Below are 20,919 nucleotides of genomic sequence, written 5' to 3' on the forward strand. Positions count from 1 at the left end.
GAAAAATGGCCCTTAAGCCTAGAATCACATAACTTATCCCACTTTTAAAATGGATATAAGTTCATGGCTGATTCATGTCAATGTATGACAAAAACCACTACAATATTATAAAGTAATTAGCCTCCAACTAATAAAAATAAATGGAAAAAATAAAAATAAAATTAAAAAAAGAAAAATAAATAAATAAAATGGACATAAGAAAATTTATCCAAACTAGCTCTCTATATTAATCAATGTGTCAGCAGCAACCAAATAGAATATTAGAAAAAGAATAGTTTCAGGAGGTTTCAGTAATGGAGAGGATGCCTACAAAGCTTATGGGTAGGGGAAACATGGAAAAGAGTCAAGTTGACTGCAGTCAAAATGAAGAGAGAAGTGAGGGGTCCACAGATCACAGGAGAGGGTCCTCCCGAGATGATTTCCTTTCTGAAAACAAGTCGTAAGCTGGTACCTAACTAATATTATTTTGAATAGAGACAACTATGTGACAGCTGATATTGTAGAATAAGGAAGGAATGTTCTGGGGGCAAACTGTGGTTCTAATCAAATCTATTTCCTCGTCACATGTTTTTCTTTGTGCAGATTTCATAGTTTGGGGCAAATATATAATCACAGTCTACGGTTTGAGAGTGTAGCTCTTCTTTGAATTTATCTTTTTAAAAATAGAGATACAACTCACTTCATAAAATTCACCCTTTTAAAGTTTACAGTTCAGTATTTTTTTGTATATACATGATGTTATGTAACCATCTAATTCCAGAACATTTACCATTTCAAAAAAAAAATAACAACTTTATACCTATTACCAGTCGTTCCCCATTTCTTCCTCCCATAGTCCCTGAAAACCAATAATATACTGTCTCTATGTTATTCTGGGCATTTCATAAAGATGGAGTCATACAATATGCTATAATTTATGTCTGACTTATTTCAGTTAGCATAATGTTTTCAAGGATCATCCATGTTGTAGCACGTATCGGTACTTTATTTTTATTGCCAGATAATACTTCAGTGTGTGAATATATCTTGTTTTATTCATCCATTCATCTTCTGATGATCATTTGAATTGTTTCCACTTTTTAAATAATGATTCTAAGGACTTCCATGTGCAAACTTGAGTGCACATGTTTTTGATTCTTTGGGGTACTCTTTTCTCTTAATAGACAAAATATTTTCCCCTCTGTTTGTCATTTTTCTTTTTCTGATGTGTTTCAAGAGAGAAGAAAAAATAAAAATTATTTTACTTTTCCTTTATTAATCAAAAATACTCTTATCTAAACCGCTGAAATGAAAACCAAAGTCTGAAGAGTTTACATAAATCACTCTGGGACACCAGATGGTTAACAATAGAGCTGAAGAGAGAACAGAAGTCTCTTTGCCTCTAACAGAGGACTTTATTCCCACTTTCCGTATGTTTCTCTCATATCTTGATTCATTTTTAAAGTTAATTTTTATTTTATATTGGGGTATAGTGGATTAAAAGCGTGTTCGCTTCAGGTGTACGCAAAGCACTTCAGTTCTACATGTCCATACACACACCCACTCTTCTTAGATTCTTTTCCCATACACAGGCCATCACAGCGTATTGGCCACCTCCAACACTTTGACCACTTGATGAGAAGAGATGATGATGCTGGGAAAGATTGAGGGCGGGAGGAGAAGGGGACGACAGAGGGCGAGATGGTTGGGTGGCATCTCTGACTCAGCAGACATGAGTTTGTGCAAACTCCCGGAATAGTGAAGGCCAGGGAAGCCCAGCGCGCTGTGGGCTCTGGGGCTGCAGCGTCGGGCACGCCTGGGCGACTGACCAGCAGCGGAGCTGAGTAGCATTCCCTGGGCTCTGCCCCTGTGCTGCGCTTGGTCGCTCAGTCACATCCGACTCTCTGTGACCCCGCGGACTGCAGCCCGCCAGGCTCCTCTGTCAGCGGGGATTCTCCAGGCCAGAACACTGCAGTGGGTTGCCGCGCCCTCCTCCAGAGCATCTTCCCAACCCGGGGATGGAACCCAGGTCTCCCACATTGCAGGCGGATTCTTTACCCTCTGAGCCACCAGGGAAGCCCATGCTATATAGTAGGTCCTTATTTATTTTTCATTAATTTCCCCCTGAAATCCTCCAGCTAGCTGTCATTTCATAACAAAGTACCTCCATACCTAGGGACACAAAATACCAACCATTTCTCATTTCTCCTCAGTCTTCAGGCCCACTGGGAGTTCTGCTGATCTGAGCAGGGCCCTCATTCGTCCCGGTTCACCGTTGGTCTTCTCGGTGGGGTGTTGATAGTTACTGTGCTCTGATACAGCTGGGATGCTGGCGAGGCTGGCTCGTCCGTGCTTCTCACAGCCTCTCGTCCTCCAGCCAGCTGGCTTGGATTTGCTCTCACGACAAAGACAGGGCTCCCAAAGAGAGGACCACTACACAAGTTCTCTTGAGACTCAGATCGGTAACGTCCTCATATCCTGCACACTATATTGGTTCAAACAAGTACAAAGTCAGACCCAGATTCAAGGTGGGGAGGAAACAGATTCCACCTCCAACGGGAAGACCTGAGGCTCACACTGCAATTGTGTGGATCCAGCAGGGGTGAAAGACTGGGGCCATTTTGCAATCAATCTACCACAGTGCTTGCACTAAGAACTTTCTTGCTTATCATATGAAAGCTGTCAAGGAAAATAGAGTATCTAGTATTGGGCATAGAGTTCTTGCCAGATTAAATTCCTGTTCAGGGATTTCTATGAACACCTGATTCTAGATAGACTAGCATGCATGCTGTTTTCAAATCTACCACACATTCTCCTAGTCTTCATCATTGTTTTGATGGTGATGGTTATACAGTACGGACTATCTGCCCTTAAAATTCCTCCCATGCACTGAGCAGCAACTTTGGACTCTCATTAGACTCCAGAGAATCCCACTTTTAATACATTCTATAATAAATTTACTCGTCTGTCCACCAAAACCTCCTGCCCCACTGGACTGAGAGTTCCTTGAGAACAGAGCTATTGCTTAATGCAACTTTGTATCATAAGCCCAACCTCTAGTATGCAGAAGCAGCCTAATAAATGTATGGAATGAATAAAGGAATCCCTAGCTGCCTTCTTTCATATGAGTCAGTTCTTTGCATCAGGTGGCCAAAGTATTGGACTTTCAGCTTCAGTATCAGTCTTCCAGTGAATATTCAGGATTGATCTCCTTTAGGATGGACTGGTTGGATATCCTTGCAGTCCAAGGAACTCTCAAGAGTCTTCTCCAACACCACAGTTCAAAAGCATCCATTCTTCGGCACTCAGCTTTCTTTATAGTCCAACTCTCACATCCATATATGACTACTGGAAAAATCAAAGCTTTGACAAGACGGACCTTTGTGGGCAAAGTAATGTTTCTGCTTTTTAATACACTGTCTAGCTTGGTCATAGCTTTTCTTCCAAGGAGCAAACATCTTTTAATTTCATGGCTACAGTCACCATCTGCAGTGATTTTGGAGCACCCCAAAATAAAATCTGTCACTGCTTCCACTGTTTGCCCATCTATTTGCCATGAAGTGATGGGACCAAATGCAATGATCTTAGTTCTCTGAATGTTGAGTTTTAAATCACTTTTTCACTCTCTCTCACTTTCTTCAAGAGGTTCTTTAATTCTTCTTTGGTTTCTGCCATAAAGGTGGTGTCATCCGCATATCTGAGGTTATTGATATTTCTCCCGGCAACCTTGATTCCAGCTTGTGCTTCCTCCAGTCCAGCATTTCTCATGATGTACTCTGCACAGAAGTTAAATAAGCAGGGTGACAATATATAGCCTTGACATACTCCTTTCCCTATTTGGAACCAGTCTGTTGTTCCATGTCCAGTTCTAACTGTTGTTCCTTGACCTGCATACGGATTTCTCAGGAGGCAGGTCAAGTGGTCTGGTATTCCCATCTCTTGAAGAATTTTCCGCAGTTTATTGTGATCCACACAGTCAAAGTCTTTGGCATAGTCAATAAAGCAGAAGTAGATGTTTTTCTGGAACTCTCTTGCTTTTTCAATGATTCAGTGGACGTTGGCAATTTGATCTCTGGTTCCTCTGCCTTTTCAAAAGCCAGATTGAACATTTGGAAGTTCACAGTTCATGTACTATTGAAGCCTGGCTTGGAGAATTTTGAACATTACTAGCGTGTGAGATGAGTGCAATTGTGCAGTAGTTTGAGCATTCTTTGGCATTGCCTTTCTTTGGAATTGGAATGGAAACTGACCTTTTCCAGTCCTGTGGCCACTGCTGAGTTTTCCAAGTCTGCTGGTATATTGAGAGCAACACTTTCACAGCATCATCTTTTAGGATTTGAAATAGCTCAACTGGAATTCCATCACCTGCCCTAGCTTTGTTTGTAGTGATGCTTCCTAAGGCCCACCTTGACTTCACATTCCAGGATGTCTGTCTCTAGGTGAGTGATCACACCATTGTCACTATCTGGGTCATGAAGATCTTTTTTGTATAGTTCTTCTGTATATTCTTGCCACCTCTTCCTATTATCTTCTGCTTCTGTTAGGTCCATACTATTTCTGTCCTTTATTGTGCCCATCTTTCATGAACGTTCCCTTGTAGCTCTAATTTTCACATATCGTTTGGCTGTGCAAATATATATATATATGTATGTGTATATATATGCATTCCATTGCTGTTTGGCTTCATTAGCTACCTAAATAATGAATAATGCTCTTTCCTTAACTCTAATTCTTAATTTATATTCCACTTTTTCTAAAAAGAATAGAGTAACCATTTTATAGTAACAATGTTCTAGAAACCAGATGTTTTACAGTTATTATAGTAATTATGGTAAATAGGGAAGCAAAACTGGAGATCTCATTGTCAGAGAGCTTCTTTTAGAAGGAGTTTGTATGGTTTTTTATATAAGGAGCACCACAGACTTACACTAGGTGTCATCTACAAGCGTAGCTTTGTAGAATAAGAAGCAATGTGTTTCACATGGCTTCCCTGGTGGCTCAGATGATGAAGAATCCACATGTAATCCAGATGACCTGGGTTAAGGAAGATCCCTTGGAGAGGAAATGACAACCCACTACAGTATTCTTGCAGGGAGCATCTCATGGACAGAGGAGGCTGGCAAGCTACAGTCTATAGGTGTGCAAAGAATTGGACATGACTGCATGACTAAGCACACATACATACACATGTTTCACATGGCAATTTCTCATACTGACCTTCATTTAAACCCAAAGTGTTAAAGTGATTATATTCTTTGCAGCTGAAGATGGAGAAGCTCTATACAGTCAGCAAAAACAAGACCAGGAGCTGACTGTGGCTCAGATTATGAACTCCTTATTGCAAAATTCAGACATAAATTGAAGAAAGTAGAGAAAACCACTAGACCATTAGGGTATGACCTAAATCAAATCCCTTACAATTATACAGTGGAAGTAACAAATAGATCCAAGGGATTAGATCTGATAGACAGAGTGCCTGAAGAAATATGGACAGAGGTTTGTGACATTGTATAGGAGGCAGTATTCAAGACCATCCTCAAGAAAAAGAAATGCAAAAAGGCAAAATGGTTGTCTGAGAAGGTCTTGCAAATAGCTGAGAAAAGAAGAGAAGCTAAAGGAAAAGGAGAAAAGGAAAGATATACCCTTTTGAATGCAGATTTCCAAAGAATAGCAAGGAGTGATAAGACAGCCTTCCTCAGTGATCAATGCAAAGAAATAGAGGAAAGCAACAGAATGGGAAAGACTAGAGATCTTTTTAAGAAAATTAGAGATACCAAAGGAACACTTCATGCAAAGATGGGCAAAATAAAAGACAAAAAAAGTTTGGACCTAACAGAAGCAGAAGATATTAAGAAGAGGCAGCAAGAAAACACAGAATAACTGTACAAAAAAGATCTTCATGACCCAGAAAACACAAAGGTGTGATCACCCATTTAGAGCCAAACATCCTGGAATGCAAAGTCAAGTGGGCCTTAGGAAGCATCACTACAAATAAAGCTAGAGCAGGTGATGGAATTCCTGTTGAGCTATTTTAAATCTTGTAAGATGATGTTGTGAAAGTGCTACACTCAACATACCAGCAAATTTGGAAAACTCAGCAGTGGCCACAGGACTGGAAAATGTCAGTTTCCATTCCAGTCCCAAAGAAAGGCAATACCAAAGAATCTTCAAACTACCCCACAATTACATTCACACTCTAGCAAAGCAATGCTCAAAATCCTTCAAACCAGGCTTCAACAGTACATGAACTGTGAACTTCCAGATATTCAAGTTGGCTTTCGAAAAGGCAGAGGAACCAGAGATCAAATTGCCAACATCCACTGGATCATAGAAAATTCAAGAAAATTTCAGAAAAACATCTACTTCTGCTTTATTGACTATGCCAAAGCCTTTGACTGTGTGTATCACAACAAACTGTGGAAAATTCTAAAATGATGGGAATACCAGACCACCTGACCTGACTCCTGAGAAACCTGTATGCAGGTCAGGAAGCAACAGTTAGAACTGGACATGGACCAACAGACTGGTTCCAAATAGGGAAAGGAGTACATCAAGGCTGTATATTGTCACCCTGCTTATTTAACTTACATACAGAGTACATCATGAGAGACGCTGGGCTGGATGAAGCCCAAGCTGGAATCAAGGTTGCCAGCAGAAATATCAATAACCTCAAATACGTAGATGATACCACCCTTATGGCAGAAAGTAAAGAAGAACTCAAGAGCCTCTTGATGAAAGTGAAAGAGCAGAGTGAAAATTTGGCTTAAAACTTAACATTCAAAAAACGAAGATCATGGCATCCTATCCCATCACTTCATCACAAGTAGATGGGGGAAACAATGGAAACAGTGACAGACTTTATATTTTTTGAGCTCCAAAATCACTGCAGATAGTGACTGTAGCCATGAAACTAAAAGATGCTTGCTCCTTGGAAGAAAAGCTATAACAAACCTAGGCAGCGTATTAAACAAACAGCAGAGACATACTTTGCCCACAAATGTCTGTCTAGTCAAAGCTATAGTTTTTCCAGTAGTCATGTATGGATGTGAGAGTTGGACTATAAAGAAAGCTGAGTGCCGAAGAATTGATGCTTCTGAACTGTGGTGTTGGAGAAGACTCTTGAGAGTCCCTTGGACTGCAAGGAGATCCAACCAGTCCATCCTAAAGGAAATCAATCCTGAATATTCATTGGAAGGACTGATGCTGAAGGTGAAACTCCAATACTTTGACCACCTGATGCAAAGAACTGACTCATATGAAAGACCCTGATGCTGGGAAAGATTGAAAGTGGGAGGAGAAGGGGATGACAGAAGATGAGATTGTTAGATAGCATCACTGATTCAATGGACATGAGTTTGAGTAAGCTCTGGGAGTTGGGGATGGACAGGGAAGACTGGTGTGCTACAGTCCATGGGGTCACAAAGAGTCGGACATGACTGAGCGACTTAAGTGAACTGAACTGATCAAAATAGAGCTTAATCAAGGCTTTTCTATGGAGCGCCATGCTAAAGCGGTCTATGAGGGCTTGTCTTTGGACTATACAGGTCAACACAACAAAAAGTTTTGTGAATGTAAGCTAACAAGGAGTTGTCCAGTTCCTGGAAATTTTGCCCTCAAGTTTCTACAAACTTATTTGCTATTTGAAGTTTCCCAAGATCAACAGACTCAACACTGAACTATCTAAAATGTGCCAGAAATAAAGATTTTCATCACTGAGTAAAATGTGCTCCACAATGAAGTTCAGATACAAATTACTAGGAGATAATGTTAACATGTTTCTATAATAGCAAACTTTACGTTAGAGGGCTCACAACAGAATACAAGAAAAATATGGATATAGTTCCAAAGAATGTTTGACCAGATATTTTCCCCCATGTATAGATTATGCATTCTTTATGAGTAAAATTTGTTCTTATATTCAAATTTCTTTATGCTTCCCCTAATTCAGTGATGCAGTCCATGTATCCGTGTTGAATGAATCAATCCATGAAAACAATGGAAGGTAGGATTATACTAGAGTGTGGCCACTGTTTGTGATAGAGATCCATGGAATCTGAAAAGGTGGGCATGTTGGCTATTTTTTGTCTCCCATCCTTTCTCAGCCTTCTTTCTTCTGCTTTGTGCCTCAGGAGGCTGATCGTTCTGGTTACATCAGCTGCTCCTCTGTCATTTGTTCCCTTTTGGCTATTGGGAAGCTCTGCAGAGATCACGGTGGGAGAACAGCTCAGAGTACGTCTTTCCTACTCCCTGATGGTCTCGGTTTTTTGGTCCTGGTAATGGCTGAATCCGTCAATAATTATCACATCCACCTGGCAGCCCCTCTTCCATGGCTTCCTCAGCAACATCACCACTGCCCCACGTCCTCTCAAACCTGTGATGACAGAACTTCCTGCCATTACTAGTCTCTGCGTGCCACGCCCTTACACATTGGTTTCCTTACTGCTGCCCACACTTCTGTGAATAGTCTCCTCACTGAATCATCTGCACAAAGTGCTCATTCCTGCTAGGACTCTGACTGAAAAAGAGTAGGAGATGTTATATTTGATTAGGAATCTGCAAGAGATGATTTGTAAGCAAAAGGAAATGACAGTAGGGATAGGTATTATGTAACCTATTTAGAAAATGAAAGTGGATCTCAGAATATTTACTTGGCCACTAAAGAGGTGCAATGTGAGAGAGGCAAGACTCAGGTATTACAAGGTAAAGATTACTGGGACTGAAAGTGCAAGTCAGCACCAACCCATGTGTGTGTGTGTGTGTGTGAGAGAGAGAGAGAGAGAGGGAGAGAGAGAGAGAGAATCAGATTAGATGAAGGGGCAAGAAAATCTGGATATTTGTTTTCTCACAAAACATGTACGAGTAAGCCACTGTATTTTAAGGTAGATGTCAGGAGAAGAAACCATATGAACCACTTTTTTAACTTCTGTAGTCCATGACAAGGGATTCAATGGTAAGTACTCATTGAGAATTAACTGGCAAGAATATTATAGCACCCCAGTATGAGAAGACATCTAATCCACATGTAATAAACACCATTCCCTTTTAAGCCTCAGTTTCCTTATCCGGGTAGTGCTAATTCCATTGGATTTTTAGCTTCAAGTAAATGAGATAATGCATGTGACCACCCTTCCCCCAACCTTCATGATTTTGATTTACTAGTGACTGGTCAAAGGGTACACAGAACATAGCAGCGGGCGGCAAGGCTCCCACATAGTGACAGAGGAGAATAGGTCAGTTAGACTAAGTAACATTTCATTGTTACTTAGTGTTTCATAAGTAACATTTCAAAATGAGAAAGAATTTTTACAAGAGGACATGGACAAAGGTATAGGCATAGACATGGAGAATGTACAAGATTTTGTTTCAGACTGACCACCATCTATGATCCTTTCTGAGAAATTGTAGGAAAAATATTTAGGGATGATGGCTAAAGCCAAATTGTGGGTGGTGACCTTGAAAGTAAGACAAAAAACTAGGATTTTCTTCATTAAATGCTATGAAGTCATGAAAGGTTCTTAAATTCTTAAGAAAATCAAAGGTATCACCATGTTGAATCTAAGTAGGAAGTCAGGTGTAAAGATGGATCATGGTGACCCTACATTTTTTTTTTAGTGCCAAAATATTTACTGAAAGTTTTCAAATCTTTCAAAACTGTTATTAAAAGCAAACAAACACAGTGAAACTGATAACAAATTAGACACTGGAAACTAACATCCGGACATGTACACAGGCATGTAGGAGATAAGGGAATATCTGTGAGCATTAACTGTGATTAAAGCACTATCTCATTTGGTCCCTATCAAATGAGCACTATCTCATTTGACATAAGATCTGCATAACTTATATGCCCAGTACATCATGTGAAATGCCAGGTTGGATGAAGCACAAGCCGGAATCAAGATTACCAGGAGAAATTTCAATAATCTCATATATGCAGATGACACCATCCTTATGGCAGAAAGTGAAGAGGAAATAAAGAGCCTCTTGATGAAAGTGAAAAAGGAGAGTGAAAAAGCTGGCTTAAAACTCAACCTTCAGAAAACGAAGATCATGGCATCCTATCCCACCACTTCATGGCACTTAGATGGGGAAACAATGGAAACAGTGACAGACTTTATTATTTTGGGCTCCAAAATCACTGCAGATGGTGACTGCAGCCATGAAATTAAAAGACGCTTGCTCCTTGGAAGAAAAGCTATGGCCAACCTTGACAGAATATTAAAAAGCAGAGACATCACTTTGCCAACAAAAGTCCGTCTAGTCAAAGCTGCGGTTTTCCCAGTAGTCATGGATGTGTCTACTAGTCAGTAGTCAGTAGTGACTAGTAGTGACTAGTGACACTAGTGACAGTGACTAGTCAGTAGTCACATCTCATGGATGTGAGAGTTGGCCCATAAAGAAGGCTGAGCACCAAAGAATTGATGCTTTTGAACTGTGGTGTTGGAGAAGACTCTTGAGAGTCCCTTGGACTGCAAGGAGATCCAACCAGTCCATCCTAAAGGAAATCAATCCTGAATATTCTTTGGAAGGACTGATGCTGAAGCTAGAGCTCTAATATTTGACCACCTGATGCAAAGATCTGACTCATTGGAAAAGATCCTGATGCTGGGAGGAATTGGGGGCAGGAGGAGAAGGGAATGACAGAAGATGAGATGGTTGGATGGCATCACCGACTCAATGGAAATGAGTTTGAGCAAGCTCTGGGAGATGGTGAAGGACAGGGAAGCCTGGTGTGCTGCAGTTCATGGTGTCGCAAAGATTTGGACACAACTGAGCAACTGACCAACAACAACATTTGATTCCATTCGGTAAATTTTCCCAGACCTGGGAATTAAGGCCAAAAAAAAAAAAAAGGATTGTGTGATCCAGTGATCCATTAATATCAGGCTAGCCCATTATTCATCAAGCCTACCCAAGGGTCGTCTGACTCTCTTTGGAAATACAATTGTGACTAATAACTCAATAAGGACCAAATTATGAATTCTGTAAAACTGGAGGCTGATTTGTAGAAAAGTGTAGGCATGATGTAAAAATCAAATGGCTATATCTTCAAAACATTATTTAAAAGTTAAAAAAGGAAATATATACCCTGGCATGATTTATGTAAATAAAACACACATATGTTCTATTCTGGTTATTGTTCAGGGTGTAAAACATGGTATGAAAAGAAACTCACCATTGAGTGTTTTTACCTTTAGAGAGGAGCTTAGGGAATGGGACCCAGGGGGTTTCTAATTGAAAGGGACTATGTAATGTTTTATTTGGTTCTGAAGGCAGATACAAGGAAATATTAACTGTCGCTAATTTTGAATGATGATCATATGGGTGCTTTCCTAGTTGTAAGTCATATTGGATATCCTTTCATTTCTAAAATTAAAAGGTCAAATAAAAAATGAAATCAAATATTTGGAAGTGAAAAACAAAAAACAAATATTTGGAAGTGGGAGCAGATGAGAAAGACCATCAGAGAGAAGCAGAGAATGAGACAGCCACTGAATCAAGCTGCTGATTGTGCAGTGAGGGGAGTCGGGATGCTGTGGGGGTCTGTGCCCTGGTCCCCGTGCACTCATCGTCTCCTGGTGCAAGTGTCCCTGCAGACAGCTCACAGTGGTCCTCTCCCCTGGAGAACTGTCTCACCCTGCAGTCTCTGAGCTGTCCTCCTATATGATTCTCACGGCCAGCGTCAATTGGTATGATCATGGGCATTTTTATTTCAACATGTTATTAAGTCTTCCAGAATTTGAGATAATTTCTATGAGCTTTTTCTGAGAAAACCTAACCCAGAGAGGCTTTCTGGGGGAGTGGGGAGGGATATTGGGTTAAGAGTAGTTAAAAATGACTAAAAATAAATCCTAAACCCAAGAAACAAAATTCCTCTCTCTTTGCCATATGTCCCTATATGATCTCAATTGGCCGAGGTCCTTAATATGAAACAAATACACCCCTTCTACAATTAGAAAAGTAACCAAAAAATTGTAGAATGCCATGAACCAGGAGATGTCAGTACACTAAATGGTGTGAATTCACTCTCCTTAAAATGGGAGTGTGATCCAAGGACAGAAGATTTGACCTCTGAAAGTGAGTGGGATCCTACATGGAAGGAAAGCTGATTGCACCTCACAGTAAAGAATGCTCACTCTCCAGACACCCTCTGCTGCCTAGACCATGCTTCCCAAGGCACCTGAGCCCCAGGCTCCTCACCTTGCTGATTGGAAAACCATAGTAGCAACCATTTGTACAATGGAAGTCCTCGCCTCCACCCAGATTCATGGTACTAATACATGGTTTAGAGAACTAGACAGAATTGGATGGGATTCCTAGTTTCACTGTCGAATTGCCAATGAGGCCTGTGGGTAAATTATGTAAAGCTCTCTGGCTTTCTATTTTCTTGCATGTAGAGGGGGCTTCCTGGAGTTTTCATTGAAATCAGGCACTGCAGGAGTCCATGTTAGACACATAGTCAAGGGCAGCGCCTTTTCTCTGAGCTAACGGGGGTTTTGGCCTGGCCTTGACAGCAGCACCTACCCCTCTGTCTGTCCAGAGCCGACCTTCAGGCCAAAAGGAATGCACTCTACTGAGTGCTCGGGATTGTACTAGGTGGATGGGGGGCTGTGCTCCCCCGTGGGGACCTCTGTCCTCCCACAGCCATGCGAGTTCCAGCTTCGCAGGTGCTGCCGACAGCCTCCACTCTCCCAGAAACGCAGCATCACCAGGAAGCAAGGCTGAAGTCAGGCTGCGTGCATGTGCGCCTGCTAAGTCGCCTCAGTCGTATCCGACTCTGCGCTCCTAAGGACTGTAGCCTGCCACGCTCCTCTGTTCAGAACACTGGAGTGGGTTGCCATGCTCTCCTCCAGGATGTCTTCCCAACCCAGAGATCGAGCTCACGTCTTTTGTGGCTGCTCCACTGCAGTGGATTCTTTACCACCGAGCCCCCAGGAGGCCCCGAGGTGAGGCTACAGAGCTGTGTTTATGACACCCTCCCAAAACATTTAATCTTTTTTTTTTTTTTAAGTTCTTTTACCTGTGCTTATCGTACCACTTGAGAGCTTTTATTTGCTTTTGTTCTCCACCTGTATGTAAAGTAGGACAATCACGGTAGTTTATCACCAGCAGAGGTCAGAAATAATATCTTGGAAAGAAACGTGATTCCATTTGCTTTCTCAGCCCATTCCAGGCAGCTGTATGTTGGCCTGATATAATATATTTGGTGGCAAACAAACTGGTAGGTGTTATCTCACGTAATTTCTGGATGTTGTTTCATTCTGAAACAGGCATTGCCTGTTTCTCTCTCGATTTCTCACCCACATCCTTACCCCAAATCTATTCTTGTTCTTCCTGTTTACTATGTTCCTGGAAATATTGTGGCATTTTAACTTTCTAGTAGACCTGGATGATTGAATATACATACTCTCTTTCTTTCCTTCTATAAACTCTATTAAGTGAAAGTCGCTCAGTTGTGTCCGACTCTTTGTGACCCCATGGTATAGTCCCTGGAATTCTCCAGGCCAGAATATTGGAGTGGGTAGCCTTTCCCTTCTCCAGGGGATCTTCCCAACTCAGGGACTGAACCCAGTAAACTCTATTAACACAGCAATGAAAAAATTAAGACCTACTAAGACAAAAACGGGAGCAGCAACTACACCACAAGGTGTTGGAAGAGGGGACGTGACTAGATGGGAGGAACCTGGCTTCACAAATGAAAGAAAGCTAAATCACAACCCCAAAGTGGGGAAAGATGAGAAGCGACGCACTTAACCGCCCGCTGGCCTCCGGCAGTCCAGGGGCTGGCAGCGCTGGGTATTCCTGAAGTGAGAGTGAAGATGGTGCCATGATAGTTTGGGTGGCAGTCTCTTAAGGAGGTTTGACTACAAGATCCCACTGCCCCTCCAAGTAGCTGGGCAATTGCCCTTTTGCATCCTGGTAAGATGCAAGAAATACAGTAATGGGAAAGTTTGACTGAGAGGTCTCTGGGCTGAAGGGGTATAGGCACAGTTGGGAGGGGAGTAGATATCACAATGGAAAACCCAAGGCTGCTTTCAGAACCCACAGCAAGAGTACTGGGGGCCCCGGTTCCTGGCCTGCCCTCCCCTCTCTCCCCACACTGTTCCTTGTCAGGGCCTCAAATGAACACGTGCAGAGACTGGGTCTTCCTGTTCAAGCTCTGTTAAACTCCTGGGCCATCCCTCAGGTTCAGGGGGTGGAATTATTCACCCTAAAAAGGAAGGGGCCCACACTGTCCCCAGAGCAGGCTTGAGATCATTTGCGCAGGAATTCTAAAGCATAGTCTAGAGGTGATGGACAGGTCTGCTTGACCTTGGGGAAGAACACTCCAAGAAAGGGCCAGAACAGCATCCTTTATAGCACTTCACAAGGCTAAGGTAATCACTGTTCTGAACTAATTTTAACTCTAAAAACTCTTGCATTCCAGGAAACACTTCAGTCCTGAGTGAACTGTGATTGATGGTTACTCTTCTAGGCTTAAGGGTGAAAATTTCCATACTTAACCGTCAGCCATCTTTTCCCATTTAGTTACCAGAATTCTGGCAGCAAGACCACCTTCTAGCCATGAAATCAAAAGTCCTCCTCTGGGGATACTGACATGTCCAAAAAGAAAGAGGTAAAGACTCTTTTGTTAACTGTCACCCCAGAGAGCTTCCTTAGATGCCTCTACAGTAAAGCCCAGAGTCGACAAAGCCCACCCACTGGCTGAGCATTCTGGGGTCCTTAGGTTTAAATATAAGCAGACAGTCAAGGACACCAGACAGTGGAGAAATACATAGCGTGAAAGATTAAAGCCGAAAGAAATGGTGGGGGGGTGGGGGTGGCGGTGAGGGAACTACTTAGAAAAAAATATAATGTAAGGAGAAGAAATTTAAAAAGCATCTACATTAATATCTTCAGAATCCTAAAGGAAGATATTGTATTCATGAATAAAAGAACAAGATATTATAAAAAAAGGAATGTTCAGATAGTAAAAAGAGCTCTTAGAAATTGAAGCATGAGAACAGACAATGTGTAAATCTATGGCTGATTCATATCAATGTATGACAAACCCACTGAAATGTTGTGAAGTAATTAGCCTCCAACTAATTAAAAAAAATAAAAAAAAAAGAGAAAAAAATGGAAAAAATAAAAATAAAAAAATAAAAAAAAAATTAAAAAAAACCCTCCTTGGAAGTCTTGGAAAATAAAGTTGAGAATATCTCCACCAGAAGAAAAGCATAAAGACAGAGATGGAAAGTAAGAGCAGAAAAGAAAGCTACAGTACCAAAGCTACAGTACAGTTCCAGAAGTTGTAAAAGTTAAAAAAAGTTGGAATTTCAGACAGAGATATCAGGGAAACAGAGAGGAGGAAACCACAATTCAAGAAATCTCCCAGAATAAAGGGATATAAATTTAGTTTAAAGGAACTCAGCAAGTGCCAGACACAATGGATGGAAATGTTCCTTTGACAAAGCACTGAAGAGGTGTCAGACTCACGGGACACAGAAGATACTACAAGAAAAAAGGTAGTCACAGTTGAAGAGTAAAAATTGAGAGTAGCCTTGAACGTCTCATGGCCAACACTAGATAGCTATAGATGGCACTGGATGCAGTAAGCAACAGAGAAATTCCTTCAAAATCCCAAAGAAAATTTATTTTCAAATAGAGTTCTATACTTTAGCAACTTGTCACTTAATCTGAGGATAGCATATTTTTAGACACGCAAGATCTCCAACATTTTTCTTGAGGAAGTCTTTGGAGGATGTGCACAACCAAAGAAATAAAGAAATCAAGGGGAGAGGAAATGAAGGGTTAAGAAAATAGAGACTCCAACTTATGGAAGAGATGAAGAGAATCATCAGAAAGATATTGATTTTCCAGGTACAAGACAATGAAAGCAAGCTGCAGGGCTTTGGGAGAAACTTATTTGAGAGACAAAATTATTGGATAATGACATATCTCAATATTTAAAGAGGAGAGATAAATAATTAGCAGAGAATTTGGGGTTGCATTGCTAAAATATATATATATAGAGAGAGTAAGGAAACATTATAAACAAAACACCAACATGGAAAATAATTATGTATATTACACAGAAGACCTGCAGAAAGCATTCCTATAATAATATTTGCATATTGCTCTAACCCAGATTGAAATAAGAGGATGGGAAGAGGGGGGAAAGTGCATTACGGGTTGGGGAGGAAGGGAGCAGGAAGATGCAGGAGAGATCACACACGATTCATCACTTTCCATAATAGGAACACAACAGAAAACACCCAAGACCGAAAATTAAGAGGAGGCAACATAAGAATGGAATTTTAAGCTTGTGGATATCTAAACAAAAAGAATAGATGTAAAACATTGCAGAGAATTGCCTGTTGAAAGAAGATGGTGACTGCATGGATTTAGGAAATTTCTGTTTCAAACTTGGAAACCTGTTTCACACTTTACTCTTTAAACTGTGTATATGTATAACTTCATAAAATCACCCTTGCTCCAAAATAGAGCATATTAGGGAATTTCTAAGTTATCACTTGGAGGCTTCCCTGTTGGCTCAGTGGTAAAAACCCATCTGCCAATGCAGGAGATATGGATTCAGTCCCTGGTTTGGGAGGATCCCCTGGAGAAGGAAATGGAAACCCACTCCAGTACTCTTACCTGGGAATTCCCATGGACAGAGGAACCTGGCAGGCTATAGTCCATAGGGTCACAAGAGTCGGACACGATTTAGCGACTAAACAACAGCAAGTTATAATTTAGCTTCTCTTTTATTTTATATTTTCTTTTTATTTAAAGCTTTTTATACAACCATTTTAATGTTTTATTTAAACAGATTCAATGGTATTGACTAAAATAACTGACAGAAGACCATAGTGGTACTATTCTAGCTGTAGGTTATGTGTAGTTTATTAAATTGAAAGGAATCCAACAATGTGGTTTTAGCTTTTCATTAGGGAAAAATGATATCTTTTTTAATGAAGTGTGAAGTTTACTTTAATTGGCTTTGTCTTCATGAGCTGAATAAAGGTAAAATTTTGCTGATTTTGAATTATAGAAAAATTAGATCTTCTAATTAATAGAATATTCTGATTTTGTAAGCATGGTGGATTGATTGCACAAATATCCCTAATTCTTCACCTTTAAAATAGAAGGGGAAAAAGTGGAAGCAGTGACAGATTTTCTTTTCTCGGGCTCCAGAATCACTGCAGACGGTGATTGCAGCCATGAAATTAAAAGACACTTGCTCCTTGAAGGAAAGCTACGACAAACCTAGACAACATACTGAAAGACAGAGACATCACTTTGCTGACAAGGTCCATATAGTCAAAGCTATGGTTTTTCCAGTAGTCATGTACAGATATGAGAGTTGGGCTTTATGGATCATTAAGTTGGCCCAACTCCATATGAGAGCTGGACCATGCTGAAAAATTGATGCTTTCAAACTGTGGTGGTGGAGAAGACTCTTGAGAGTCCCTTGGACAGAAAGAGATCAATCCAGTCAATCCTAAAGGAAATCAACCCTGAATATTCATTGGAAGGACATTAGCTGAAGCTCCAATACTTGGGCCACCTGATGCAAAGAGTTGACTCATTGGAAAAGACCCTGATGCTGGAAAAGACTGAAGGCAATAGGAGAAGGGAGTGACAGAAGATGAGATGGTTATATAGTACCACTGACTCAATGGACATGAGTTTGAGCAAACTCTGGGAGACAGTAGAGGAAAGAGGAGCCCGGCATATTATAGTCCATGGAGTTGCAAAGAGTCAGACATGATTCAGCAACTGAATAGCAACAACCATATATGAATTATCAGCTTTCAAAAAATTAGAACTTAACTAAAAATAGCATTTTTAAGAAGAAACTGTCATATTCTAGATAGGGAAAATAATCACAACAGGAAAGCATTTGTTTTGCTCTTCTGAGTTTACATATGCACCATTGGAAATAGCAGCCAGGAAGAGATGAGTTGCCCTGTGTATGGAAGCAGGAAATCTGTTTTAGGGTTAGAGAGAAGTTAACAAAACTAGCTACTGGGGACTCTTTACCTCTCTCAGTGTCTACACTGACAGTTTTGTATTATTCTTCTCTTTAATATATTCTATTCACTGGCTACCATAAAAAAAACAAAGACTAGCTTCTATAAGGGCAAGAATAGAAAGAAGTCAGAATGATGAGTGTCCAAGTTGGGATTCCAAAAAAGGACAGGGTTGTTTAAGATGTAATTTTTAGTCATTTTCTGTGGGTTGTAAAATGTAACACTTTCACCCTCACAACTTATGGTCCCTATGAACTTTCAGTAAAATCTATAATACTTACTCATGCATTTATGTAATAGGACACTATATAATTAATTTGAAGGTGTTGCAAATTTTGAACCAAGGTTTTTAGTGGTGGGAAGAGCATCATTAAAGGACCCAGAAATCAGATGCAGTGGTACCCATCAAAGTGAAATTCCCCAAAACATACTGACATTAGGAGAGAATTATGAACGAATAGTTTGTGACTGTGAACAAATTTTACCCAGACCATTAAATGAAGGGAGCCCAACCAAAGTCTGTTATATAAAGCAGCATACAAGGAGGTGGGGCACAACAGAAAATATTTAGAAGTTAAACACACCTAACATCCCACTCATAGGTATTTACCCAAGTGAAATGAAAACCTGTATTCACAAAAAAACCTGTACTTGGATATTCAAAAGATATCAAACTCATAGTCATCCCAGACTGAAAAGAACTCAAATATCCATCACCTGGAGTGTTGATAAACAAACTGCAGTATATCCATAAAATGGAATACTATCCATCAATAAAAAGGAATGAACTGTTGAAACATGCAACAACATAGATGCATCTTTAACATATTAAGCTAAAGAAGCCAGATCAAAAGATAGGATTCCATTTATATAACATTTTTGCAAAGATAAAACTATGGACAGAAATTAGATCCATGTCTGCTAGGAGCTGGGGATGTGTATAGAGTTTGACTAGAAAGGGGGATAGAGGAATTTTTTGAAGGACCCGACATCTTGACCCTGATGGTGGCTACATGACTATATATGCCTGTGAAAACTTGAAGAACTGTACACAAAAGAGGGAGAATTATGCCTTAATTTTTTTTATTTTATTTTTTTTAATTTTTAAATTTTTTTCATTTATCTTTATTAGTTGGAGGCTAATTACTTTACAATATTGTAGTGGTTTTTGTCATACATTGACATGAATCAGCCATGGATTTACATGTATTCCCCATCCCGATCCCCCCTCCCACCTCCCTCTCTACCTGATCCCTCTGGGCCTTAATTTTTTAATGGAAAAAATGTTTTAGAACTGGGACCTTAGCTTGAAAGAGTTATTGATATACTTTTGGAAGGTAGAGACTATTTTTATAAAATTATCAATGACATAAGCAAACATGCACTGAAAATTTCCTGAAGGTTATGGATATGAACTGACAAAGCAAGAAGAGATTTCCAGACCAGGCAAGACTAAGGAATTGTAAAACTATTGGTTGAATTTAAACTGGCTCTAAATGAAGAGTAGAAATTAGTATATGGGGAAAAGGAGAAAAGTGAGTAGAAAGTCAGTGTTTTATTCTGGTGATAGGAAGGTAGCCAGTGGGGCTGGAACAAGACACACATGATTGCGATGGTTATTATGTTAATAGAAGCAGTGCTGCAGGACACTTGGTCTTCTCCCTTGCCCAGCCCCTTTGTCTGAAGTCATTCTCCAGAACGGTCTCTGTGACACTGAGGACCCCCAACTAACTGCTTCTTTCCACATTAAATAATTCACTATTGACTTGATTTGGAGACTTCAGTTTGCAAAGGTTACATGGGAAACTTGCTTCAAAATCAGAATTCAAAGAGACCAAATTTGAGACTTTGGGAAGAAGACTTGTTTTACATTGAGATTTACCTTCAAATGATAAAAGAATAAAAGTGAGAAGAAGAGAATTAAGAAGTCAAAATGGCTTGAGTTTTCTTAGCCTGAGACAGCCATCAGTTGCAAAGGGGAAAAAATACATCTTTCAGCTAACATTTATTTCTAGAGAATATGCTTATTTATATTGAAGAATTCCAGGTGACAGAATGAAATCCTATTTGGAAAGATAGGATGTTTTCATTTTTTAACTCTTCTTTATTTGTTATGATAATTATCTGTCTCTAATCAGCATAATTTTGTATCCCCCCCCCCCCCAGTTTAGAGATTAATTTATTAAGAGTGTTCTTATCCTGGGCTTTTAATACGAGCTAGGAATTACCTAGTATATCTCAAACTGTAAATGGTTTGAATAGCTCTTCCAATCAGCTTCAGAGTAAAGATCTGTGCAAAGCAAAGCTGGCTATTGCTTTTTGAAAGTACATTCTCAATTTGGGTGTGTCCCCATGAGCTTTGGTGAGATGCTTTCCTGTAATGCTAAGAGGCAGTATCATTTTCCTGGGACATCTGAATTTGGTAACTTGAAGGAGAAAATAGCCCCAACGTTGCATCATATGATTTTTATTCTCATTAAATTCTGAGGGCCAAAAATCACACAAAGAGAGCTGCAGGGAAATCAGACAATTTATATAAAGCAAAAATCAGTACAGCCTCATTAGCCATTTTTACTACTAATTTTAAAAGTTTAGCAGTTTCTTTTGAGCCAAGGAGAGGCCAAAATAATTGCACTTTATCCTGGGATTTGTATCTTAGCTCTGTTTGGTGAGGTTCTGAGCCATATTTTGTTAGGCTGAAATTTAGCAGCAGCATCATTCAGTAACATCTATTGCCAACTGGAGACAGAGTGTTTCAACAGGTAAAGACTGTGTGTGGAGTGGGCAGGCCCTAGGAATGGTATTGAGGTTAACTAACTTGGAAGTTTTGATGATTATCAGACAGACAAATCTCAGAAGATTTCATAGGCAAGTTTTTAGGCCTCAAGGATATTCTATGATGATTATCTTGAAAATTATT

This window comes from Cervus canadensis, chromosome 10 (assembly GCF_019320065.1).
Source record: "Cervus canadensis isolate Bull #8, Minnesota chromosome 10, ASM1932006v1, whole genome shotgun sequence".
NCBI lineage: Eukaryota > Metazoa > Chordata > Mammalia > Artiodactyla > Cervidae > Cervus > Cervus canadensis.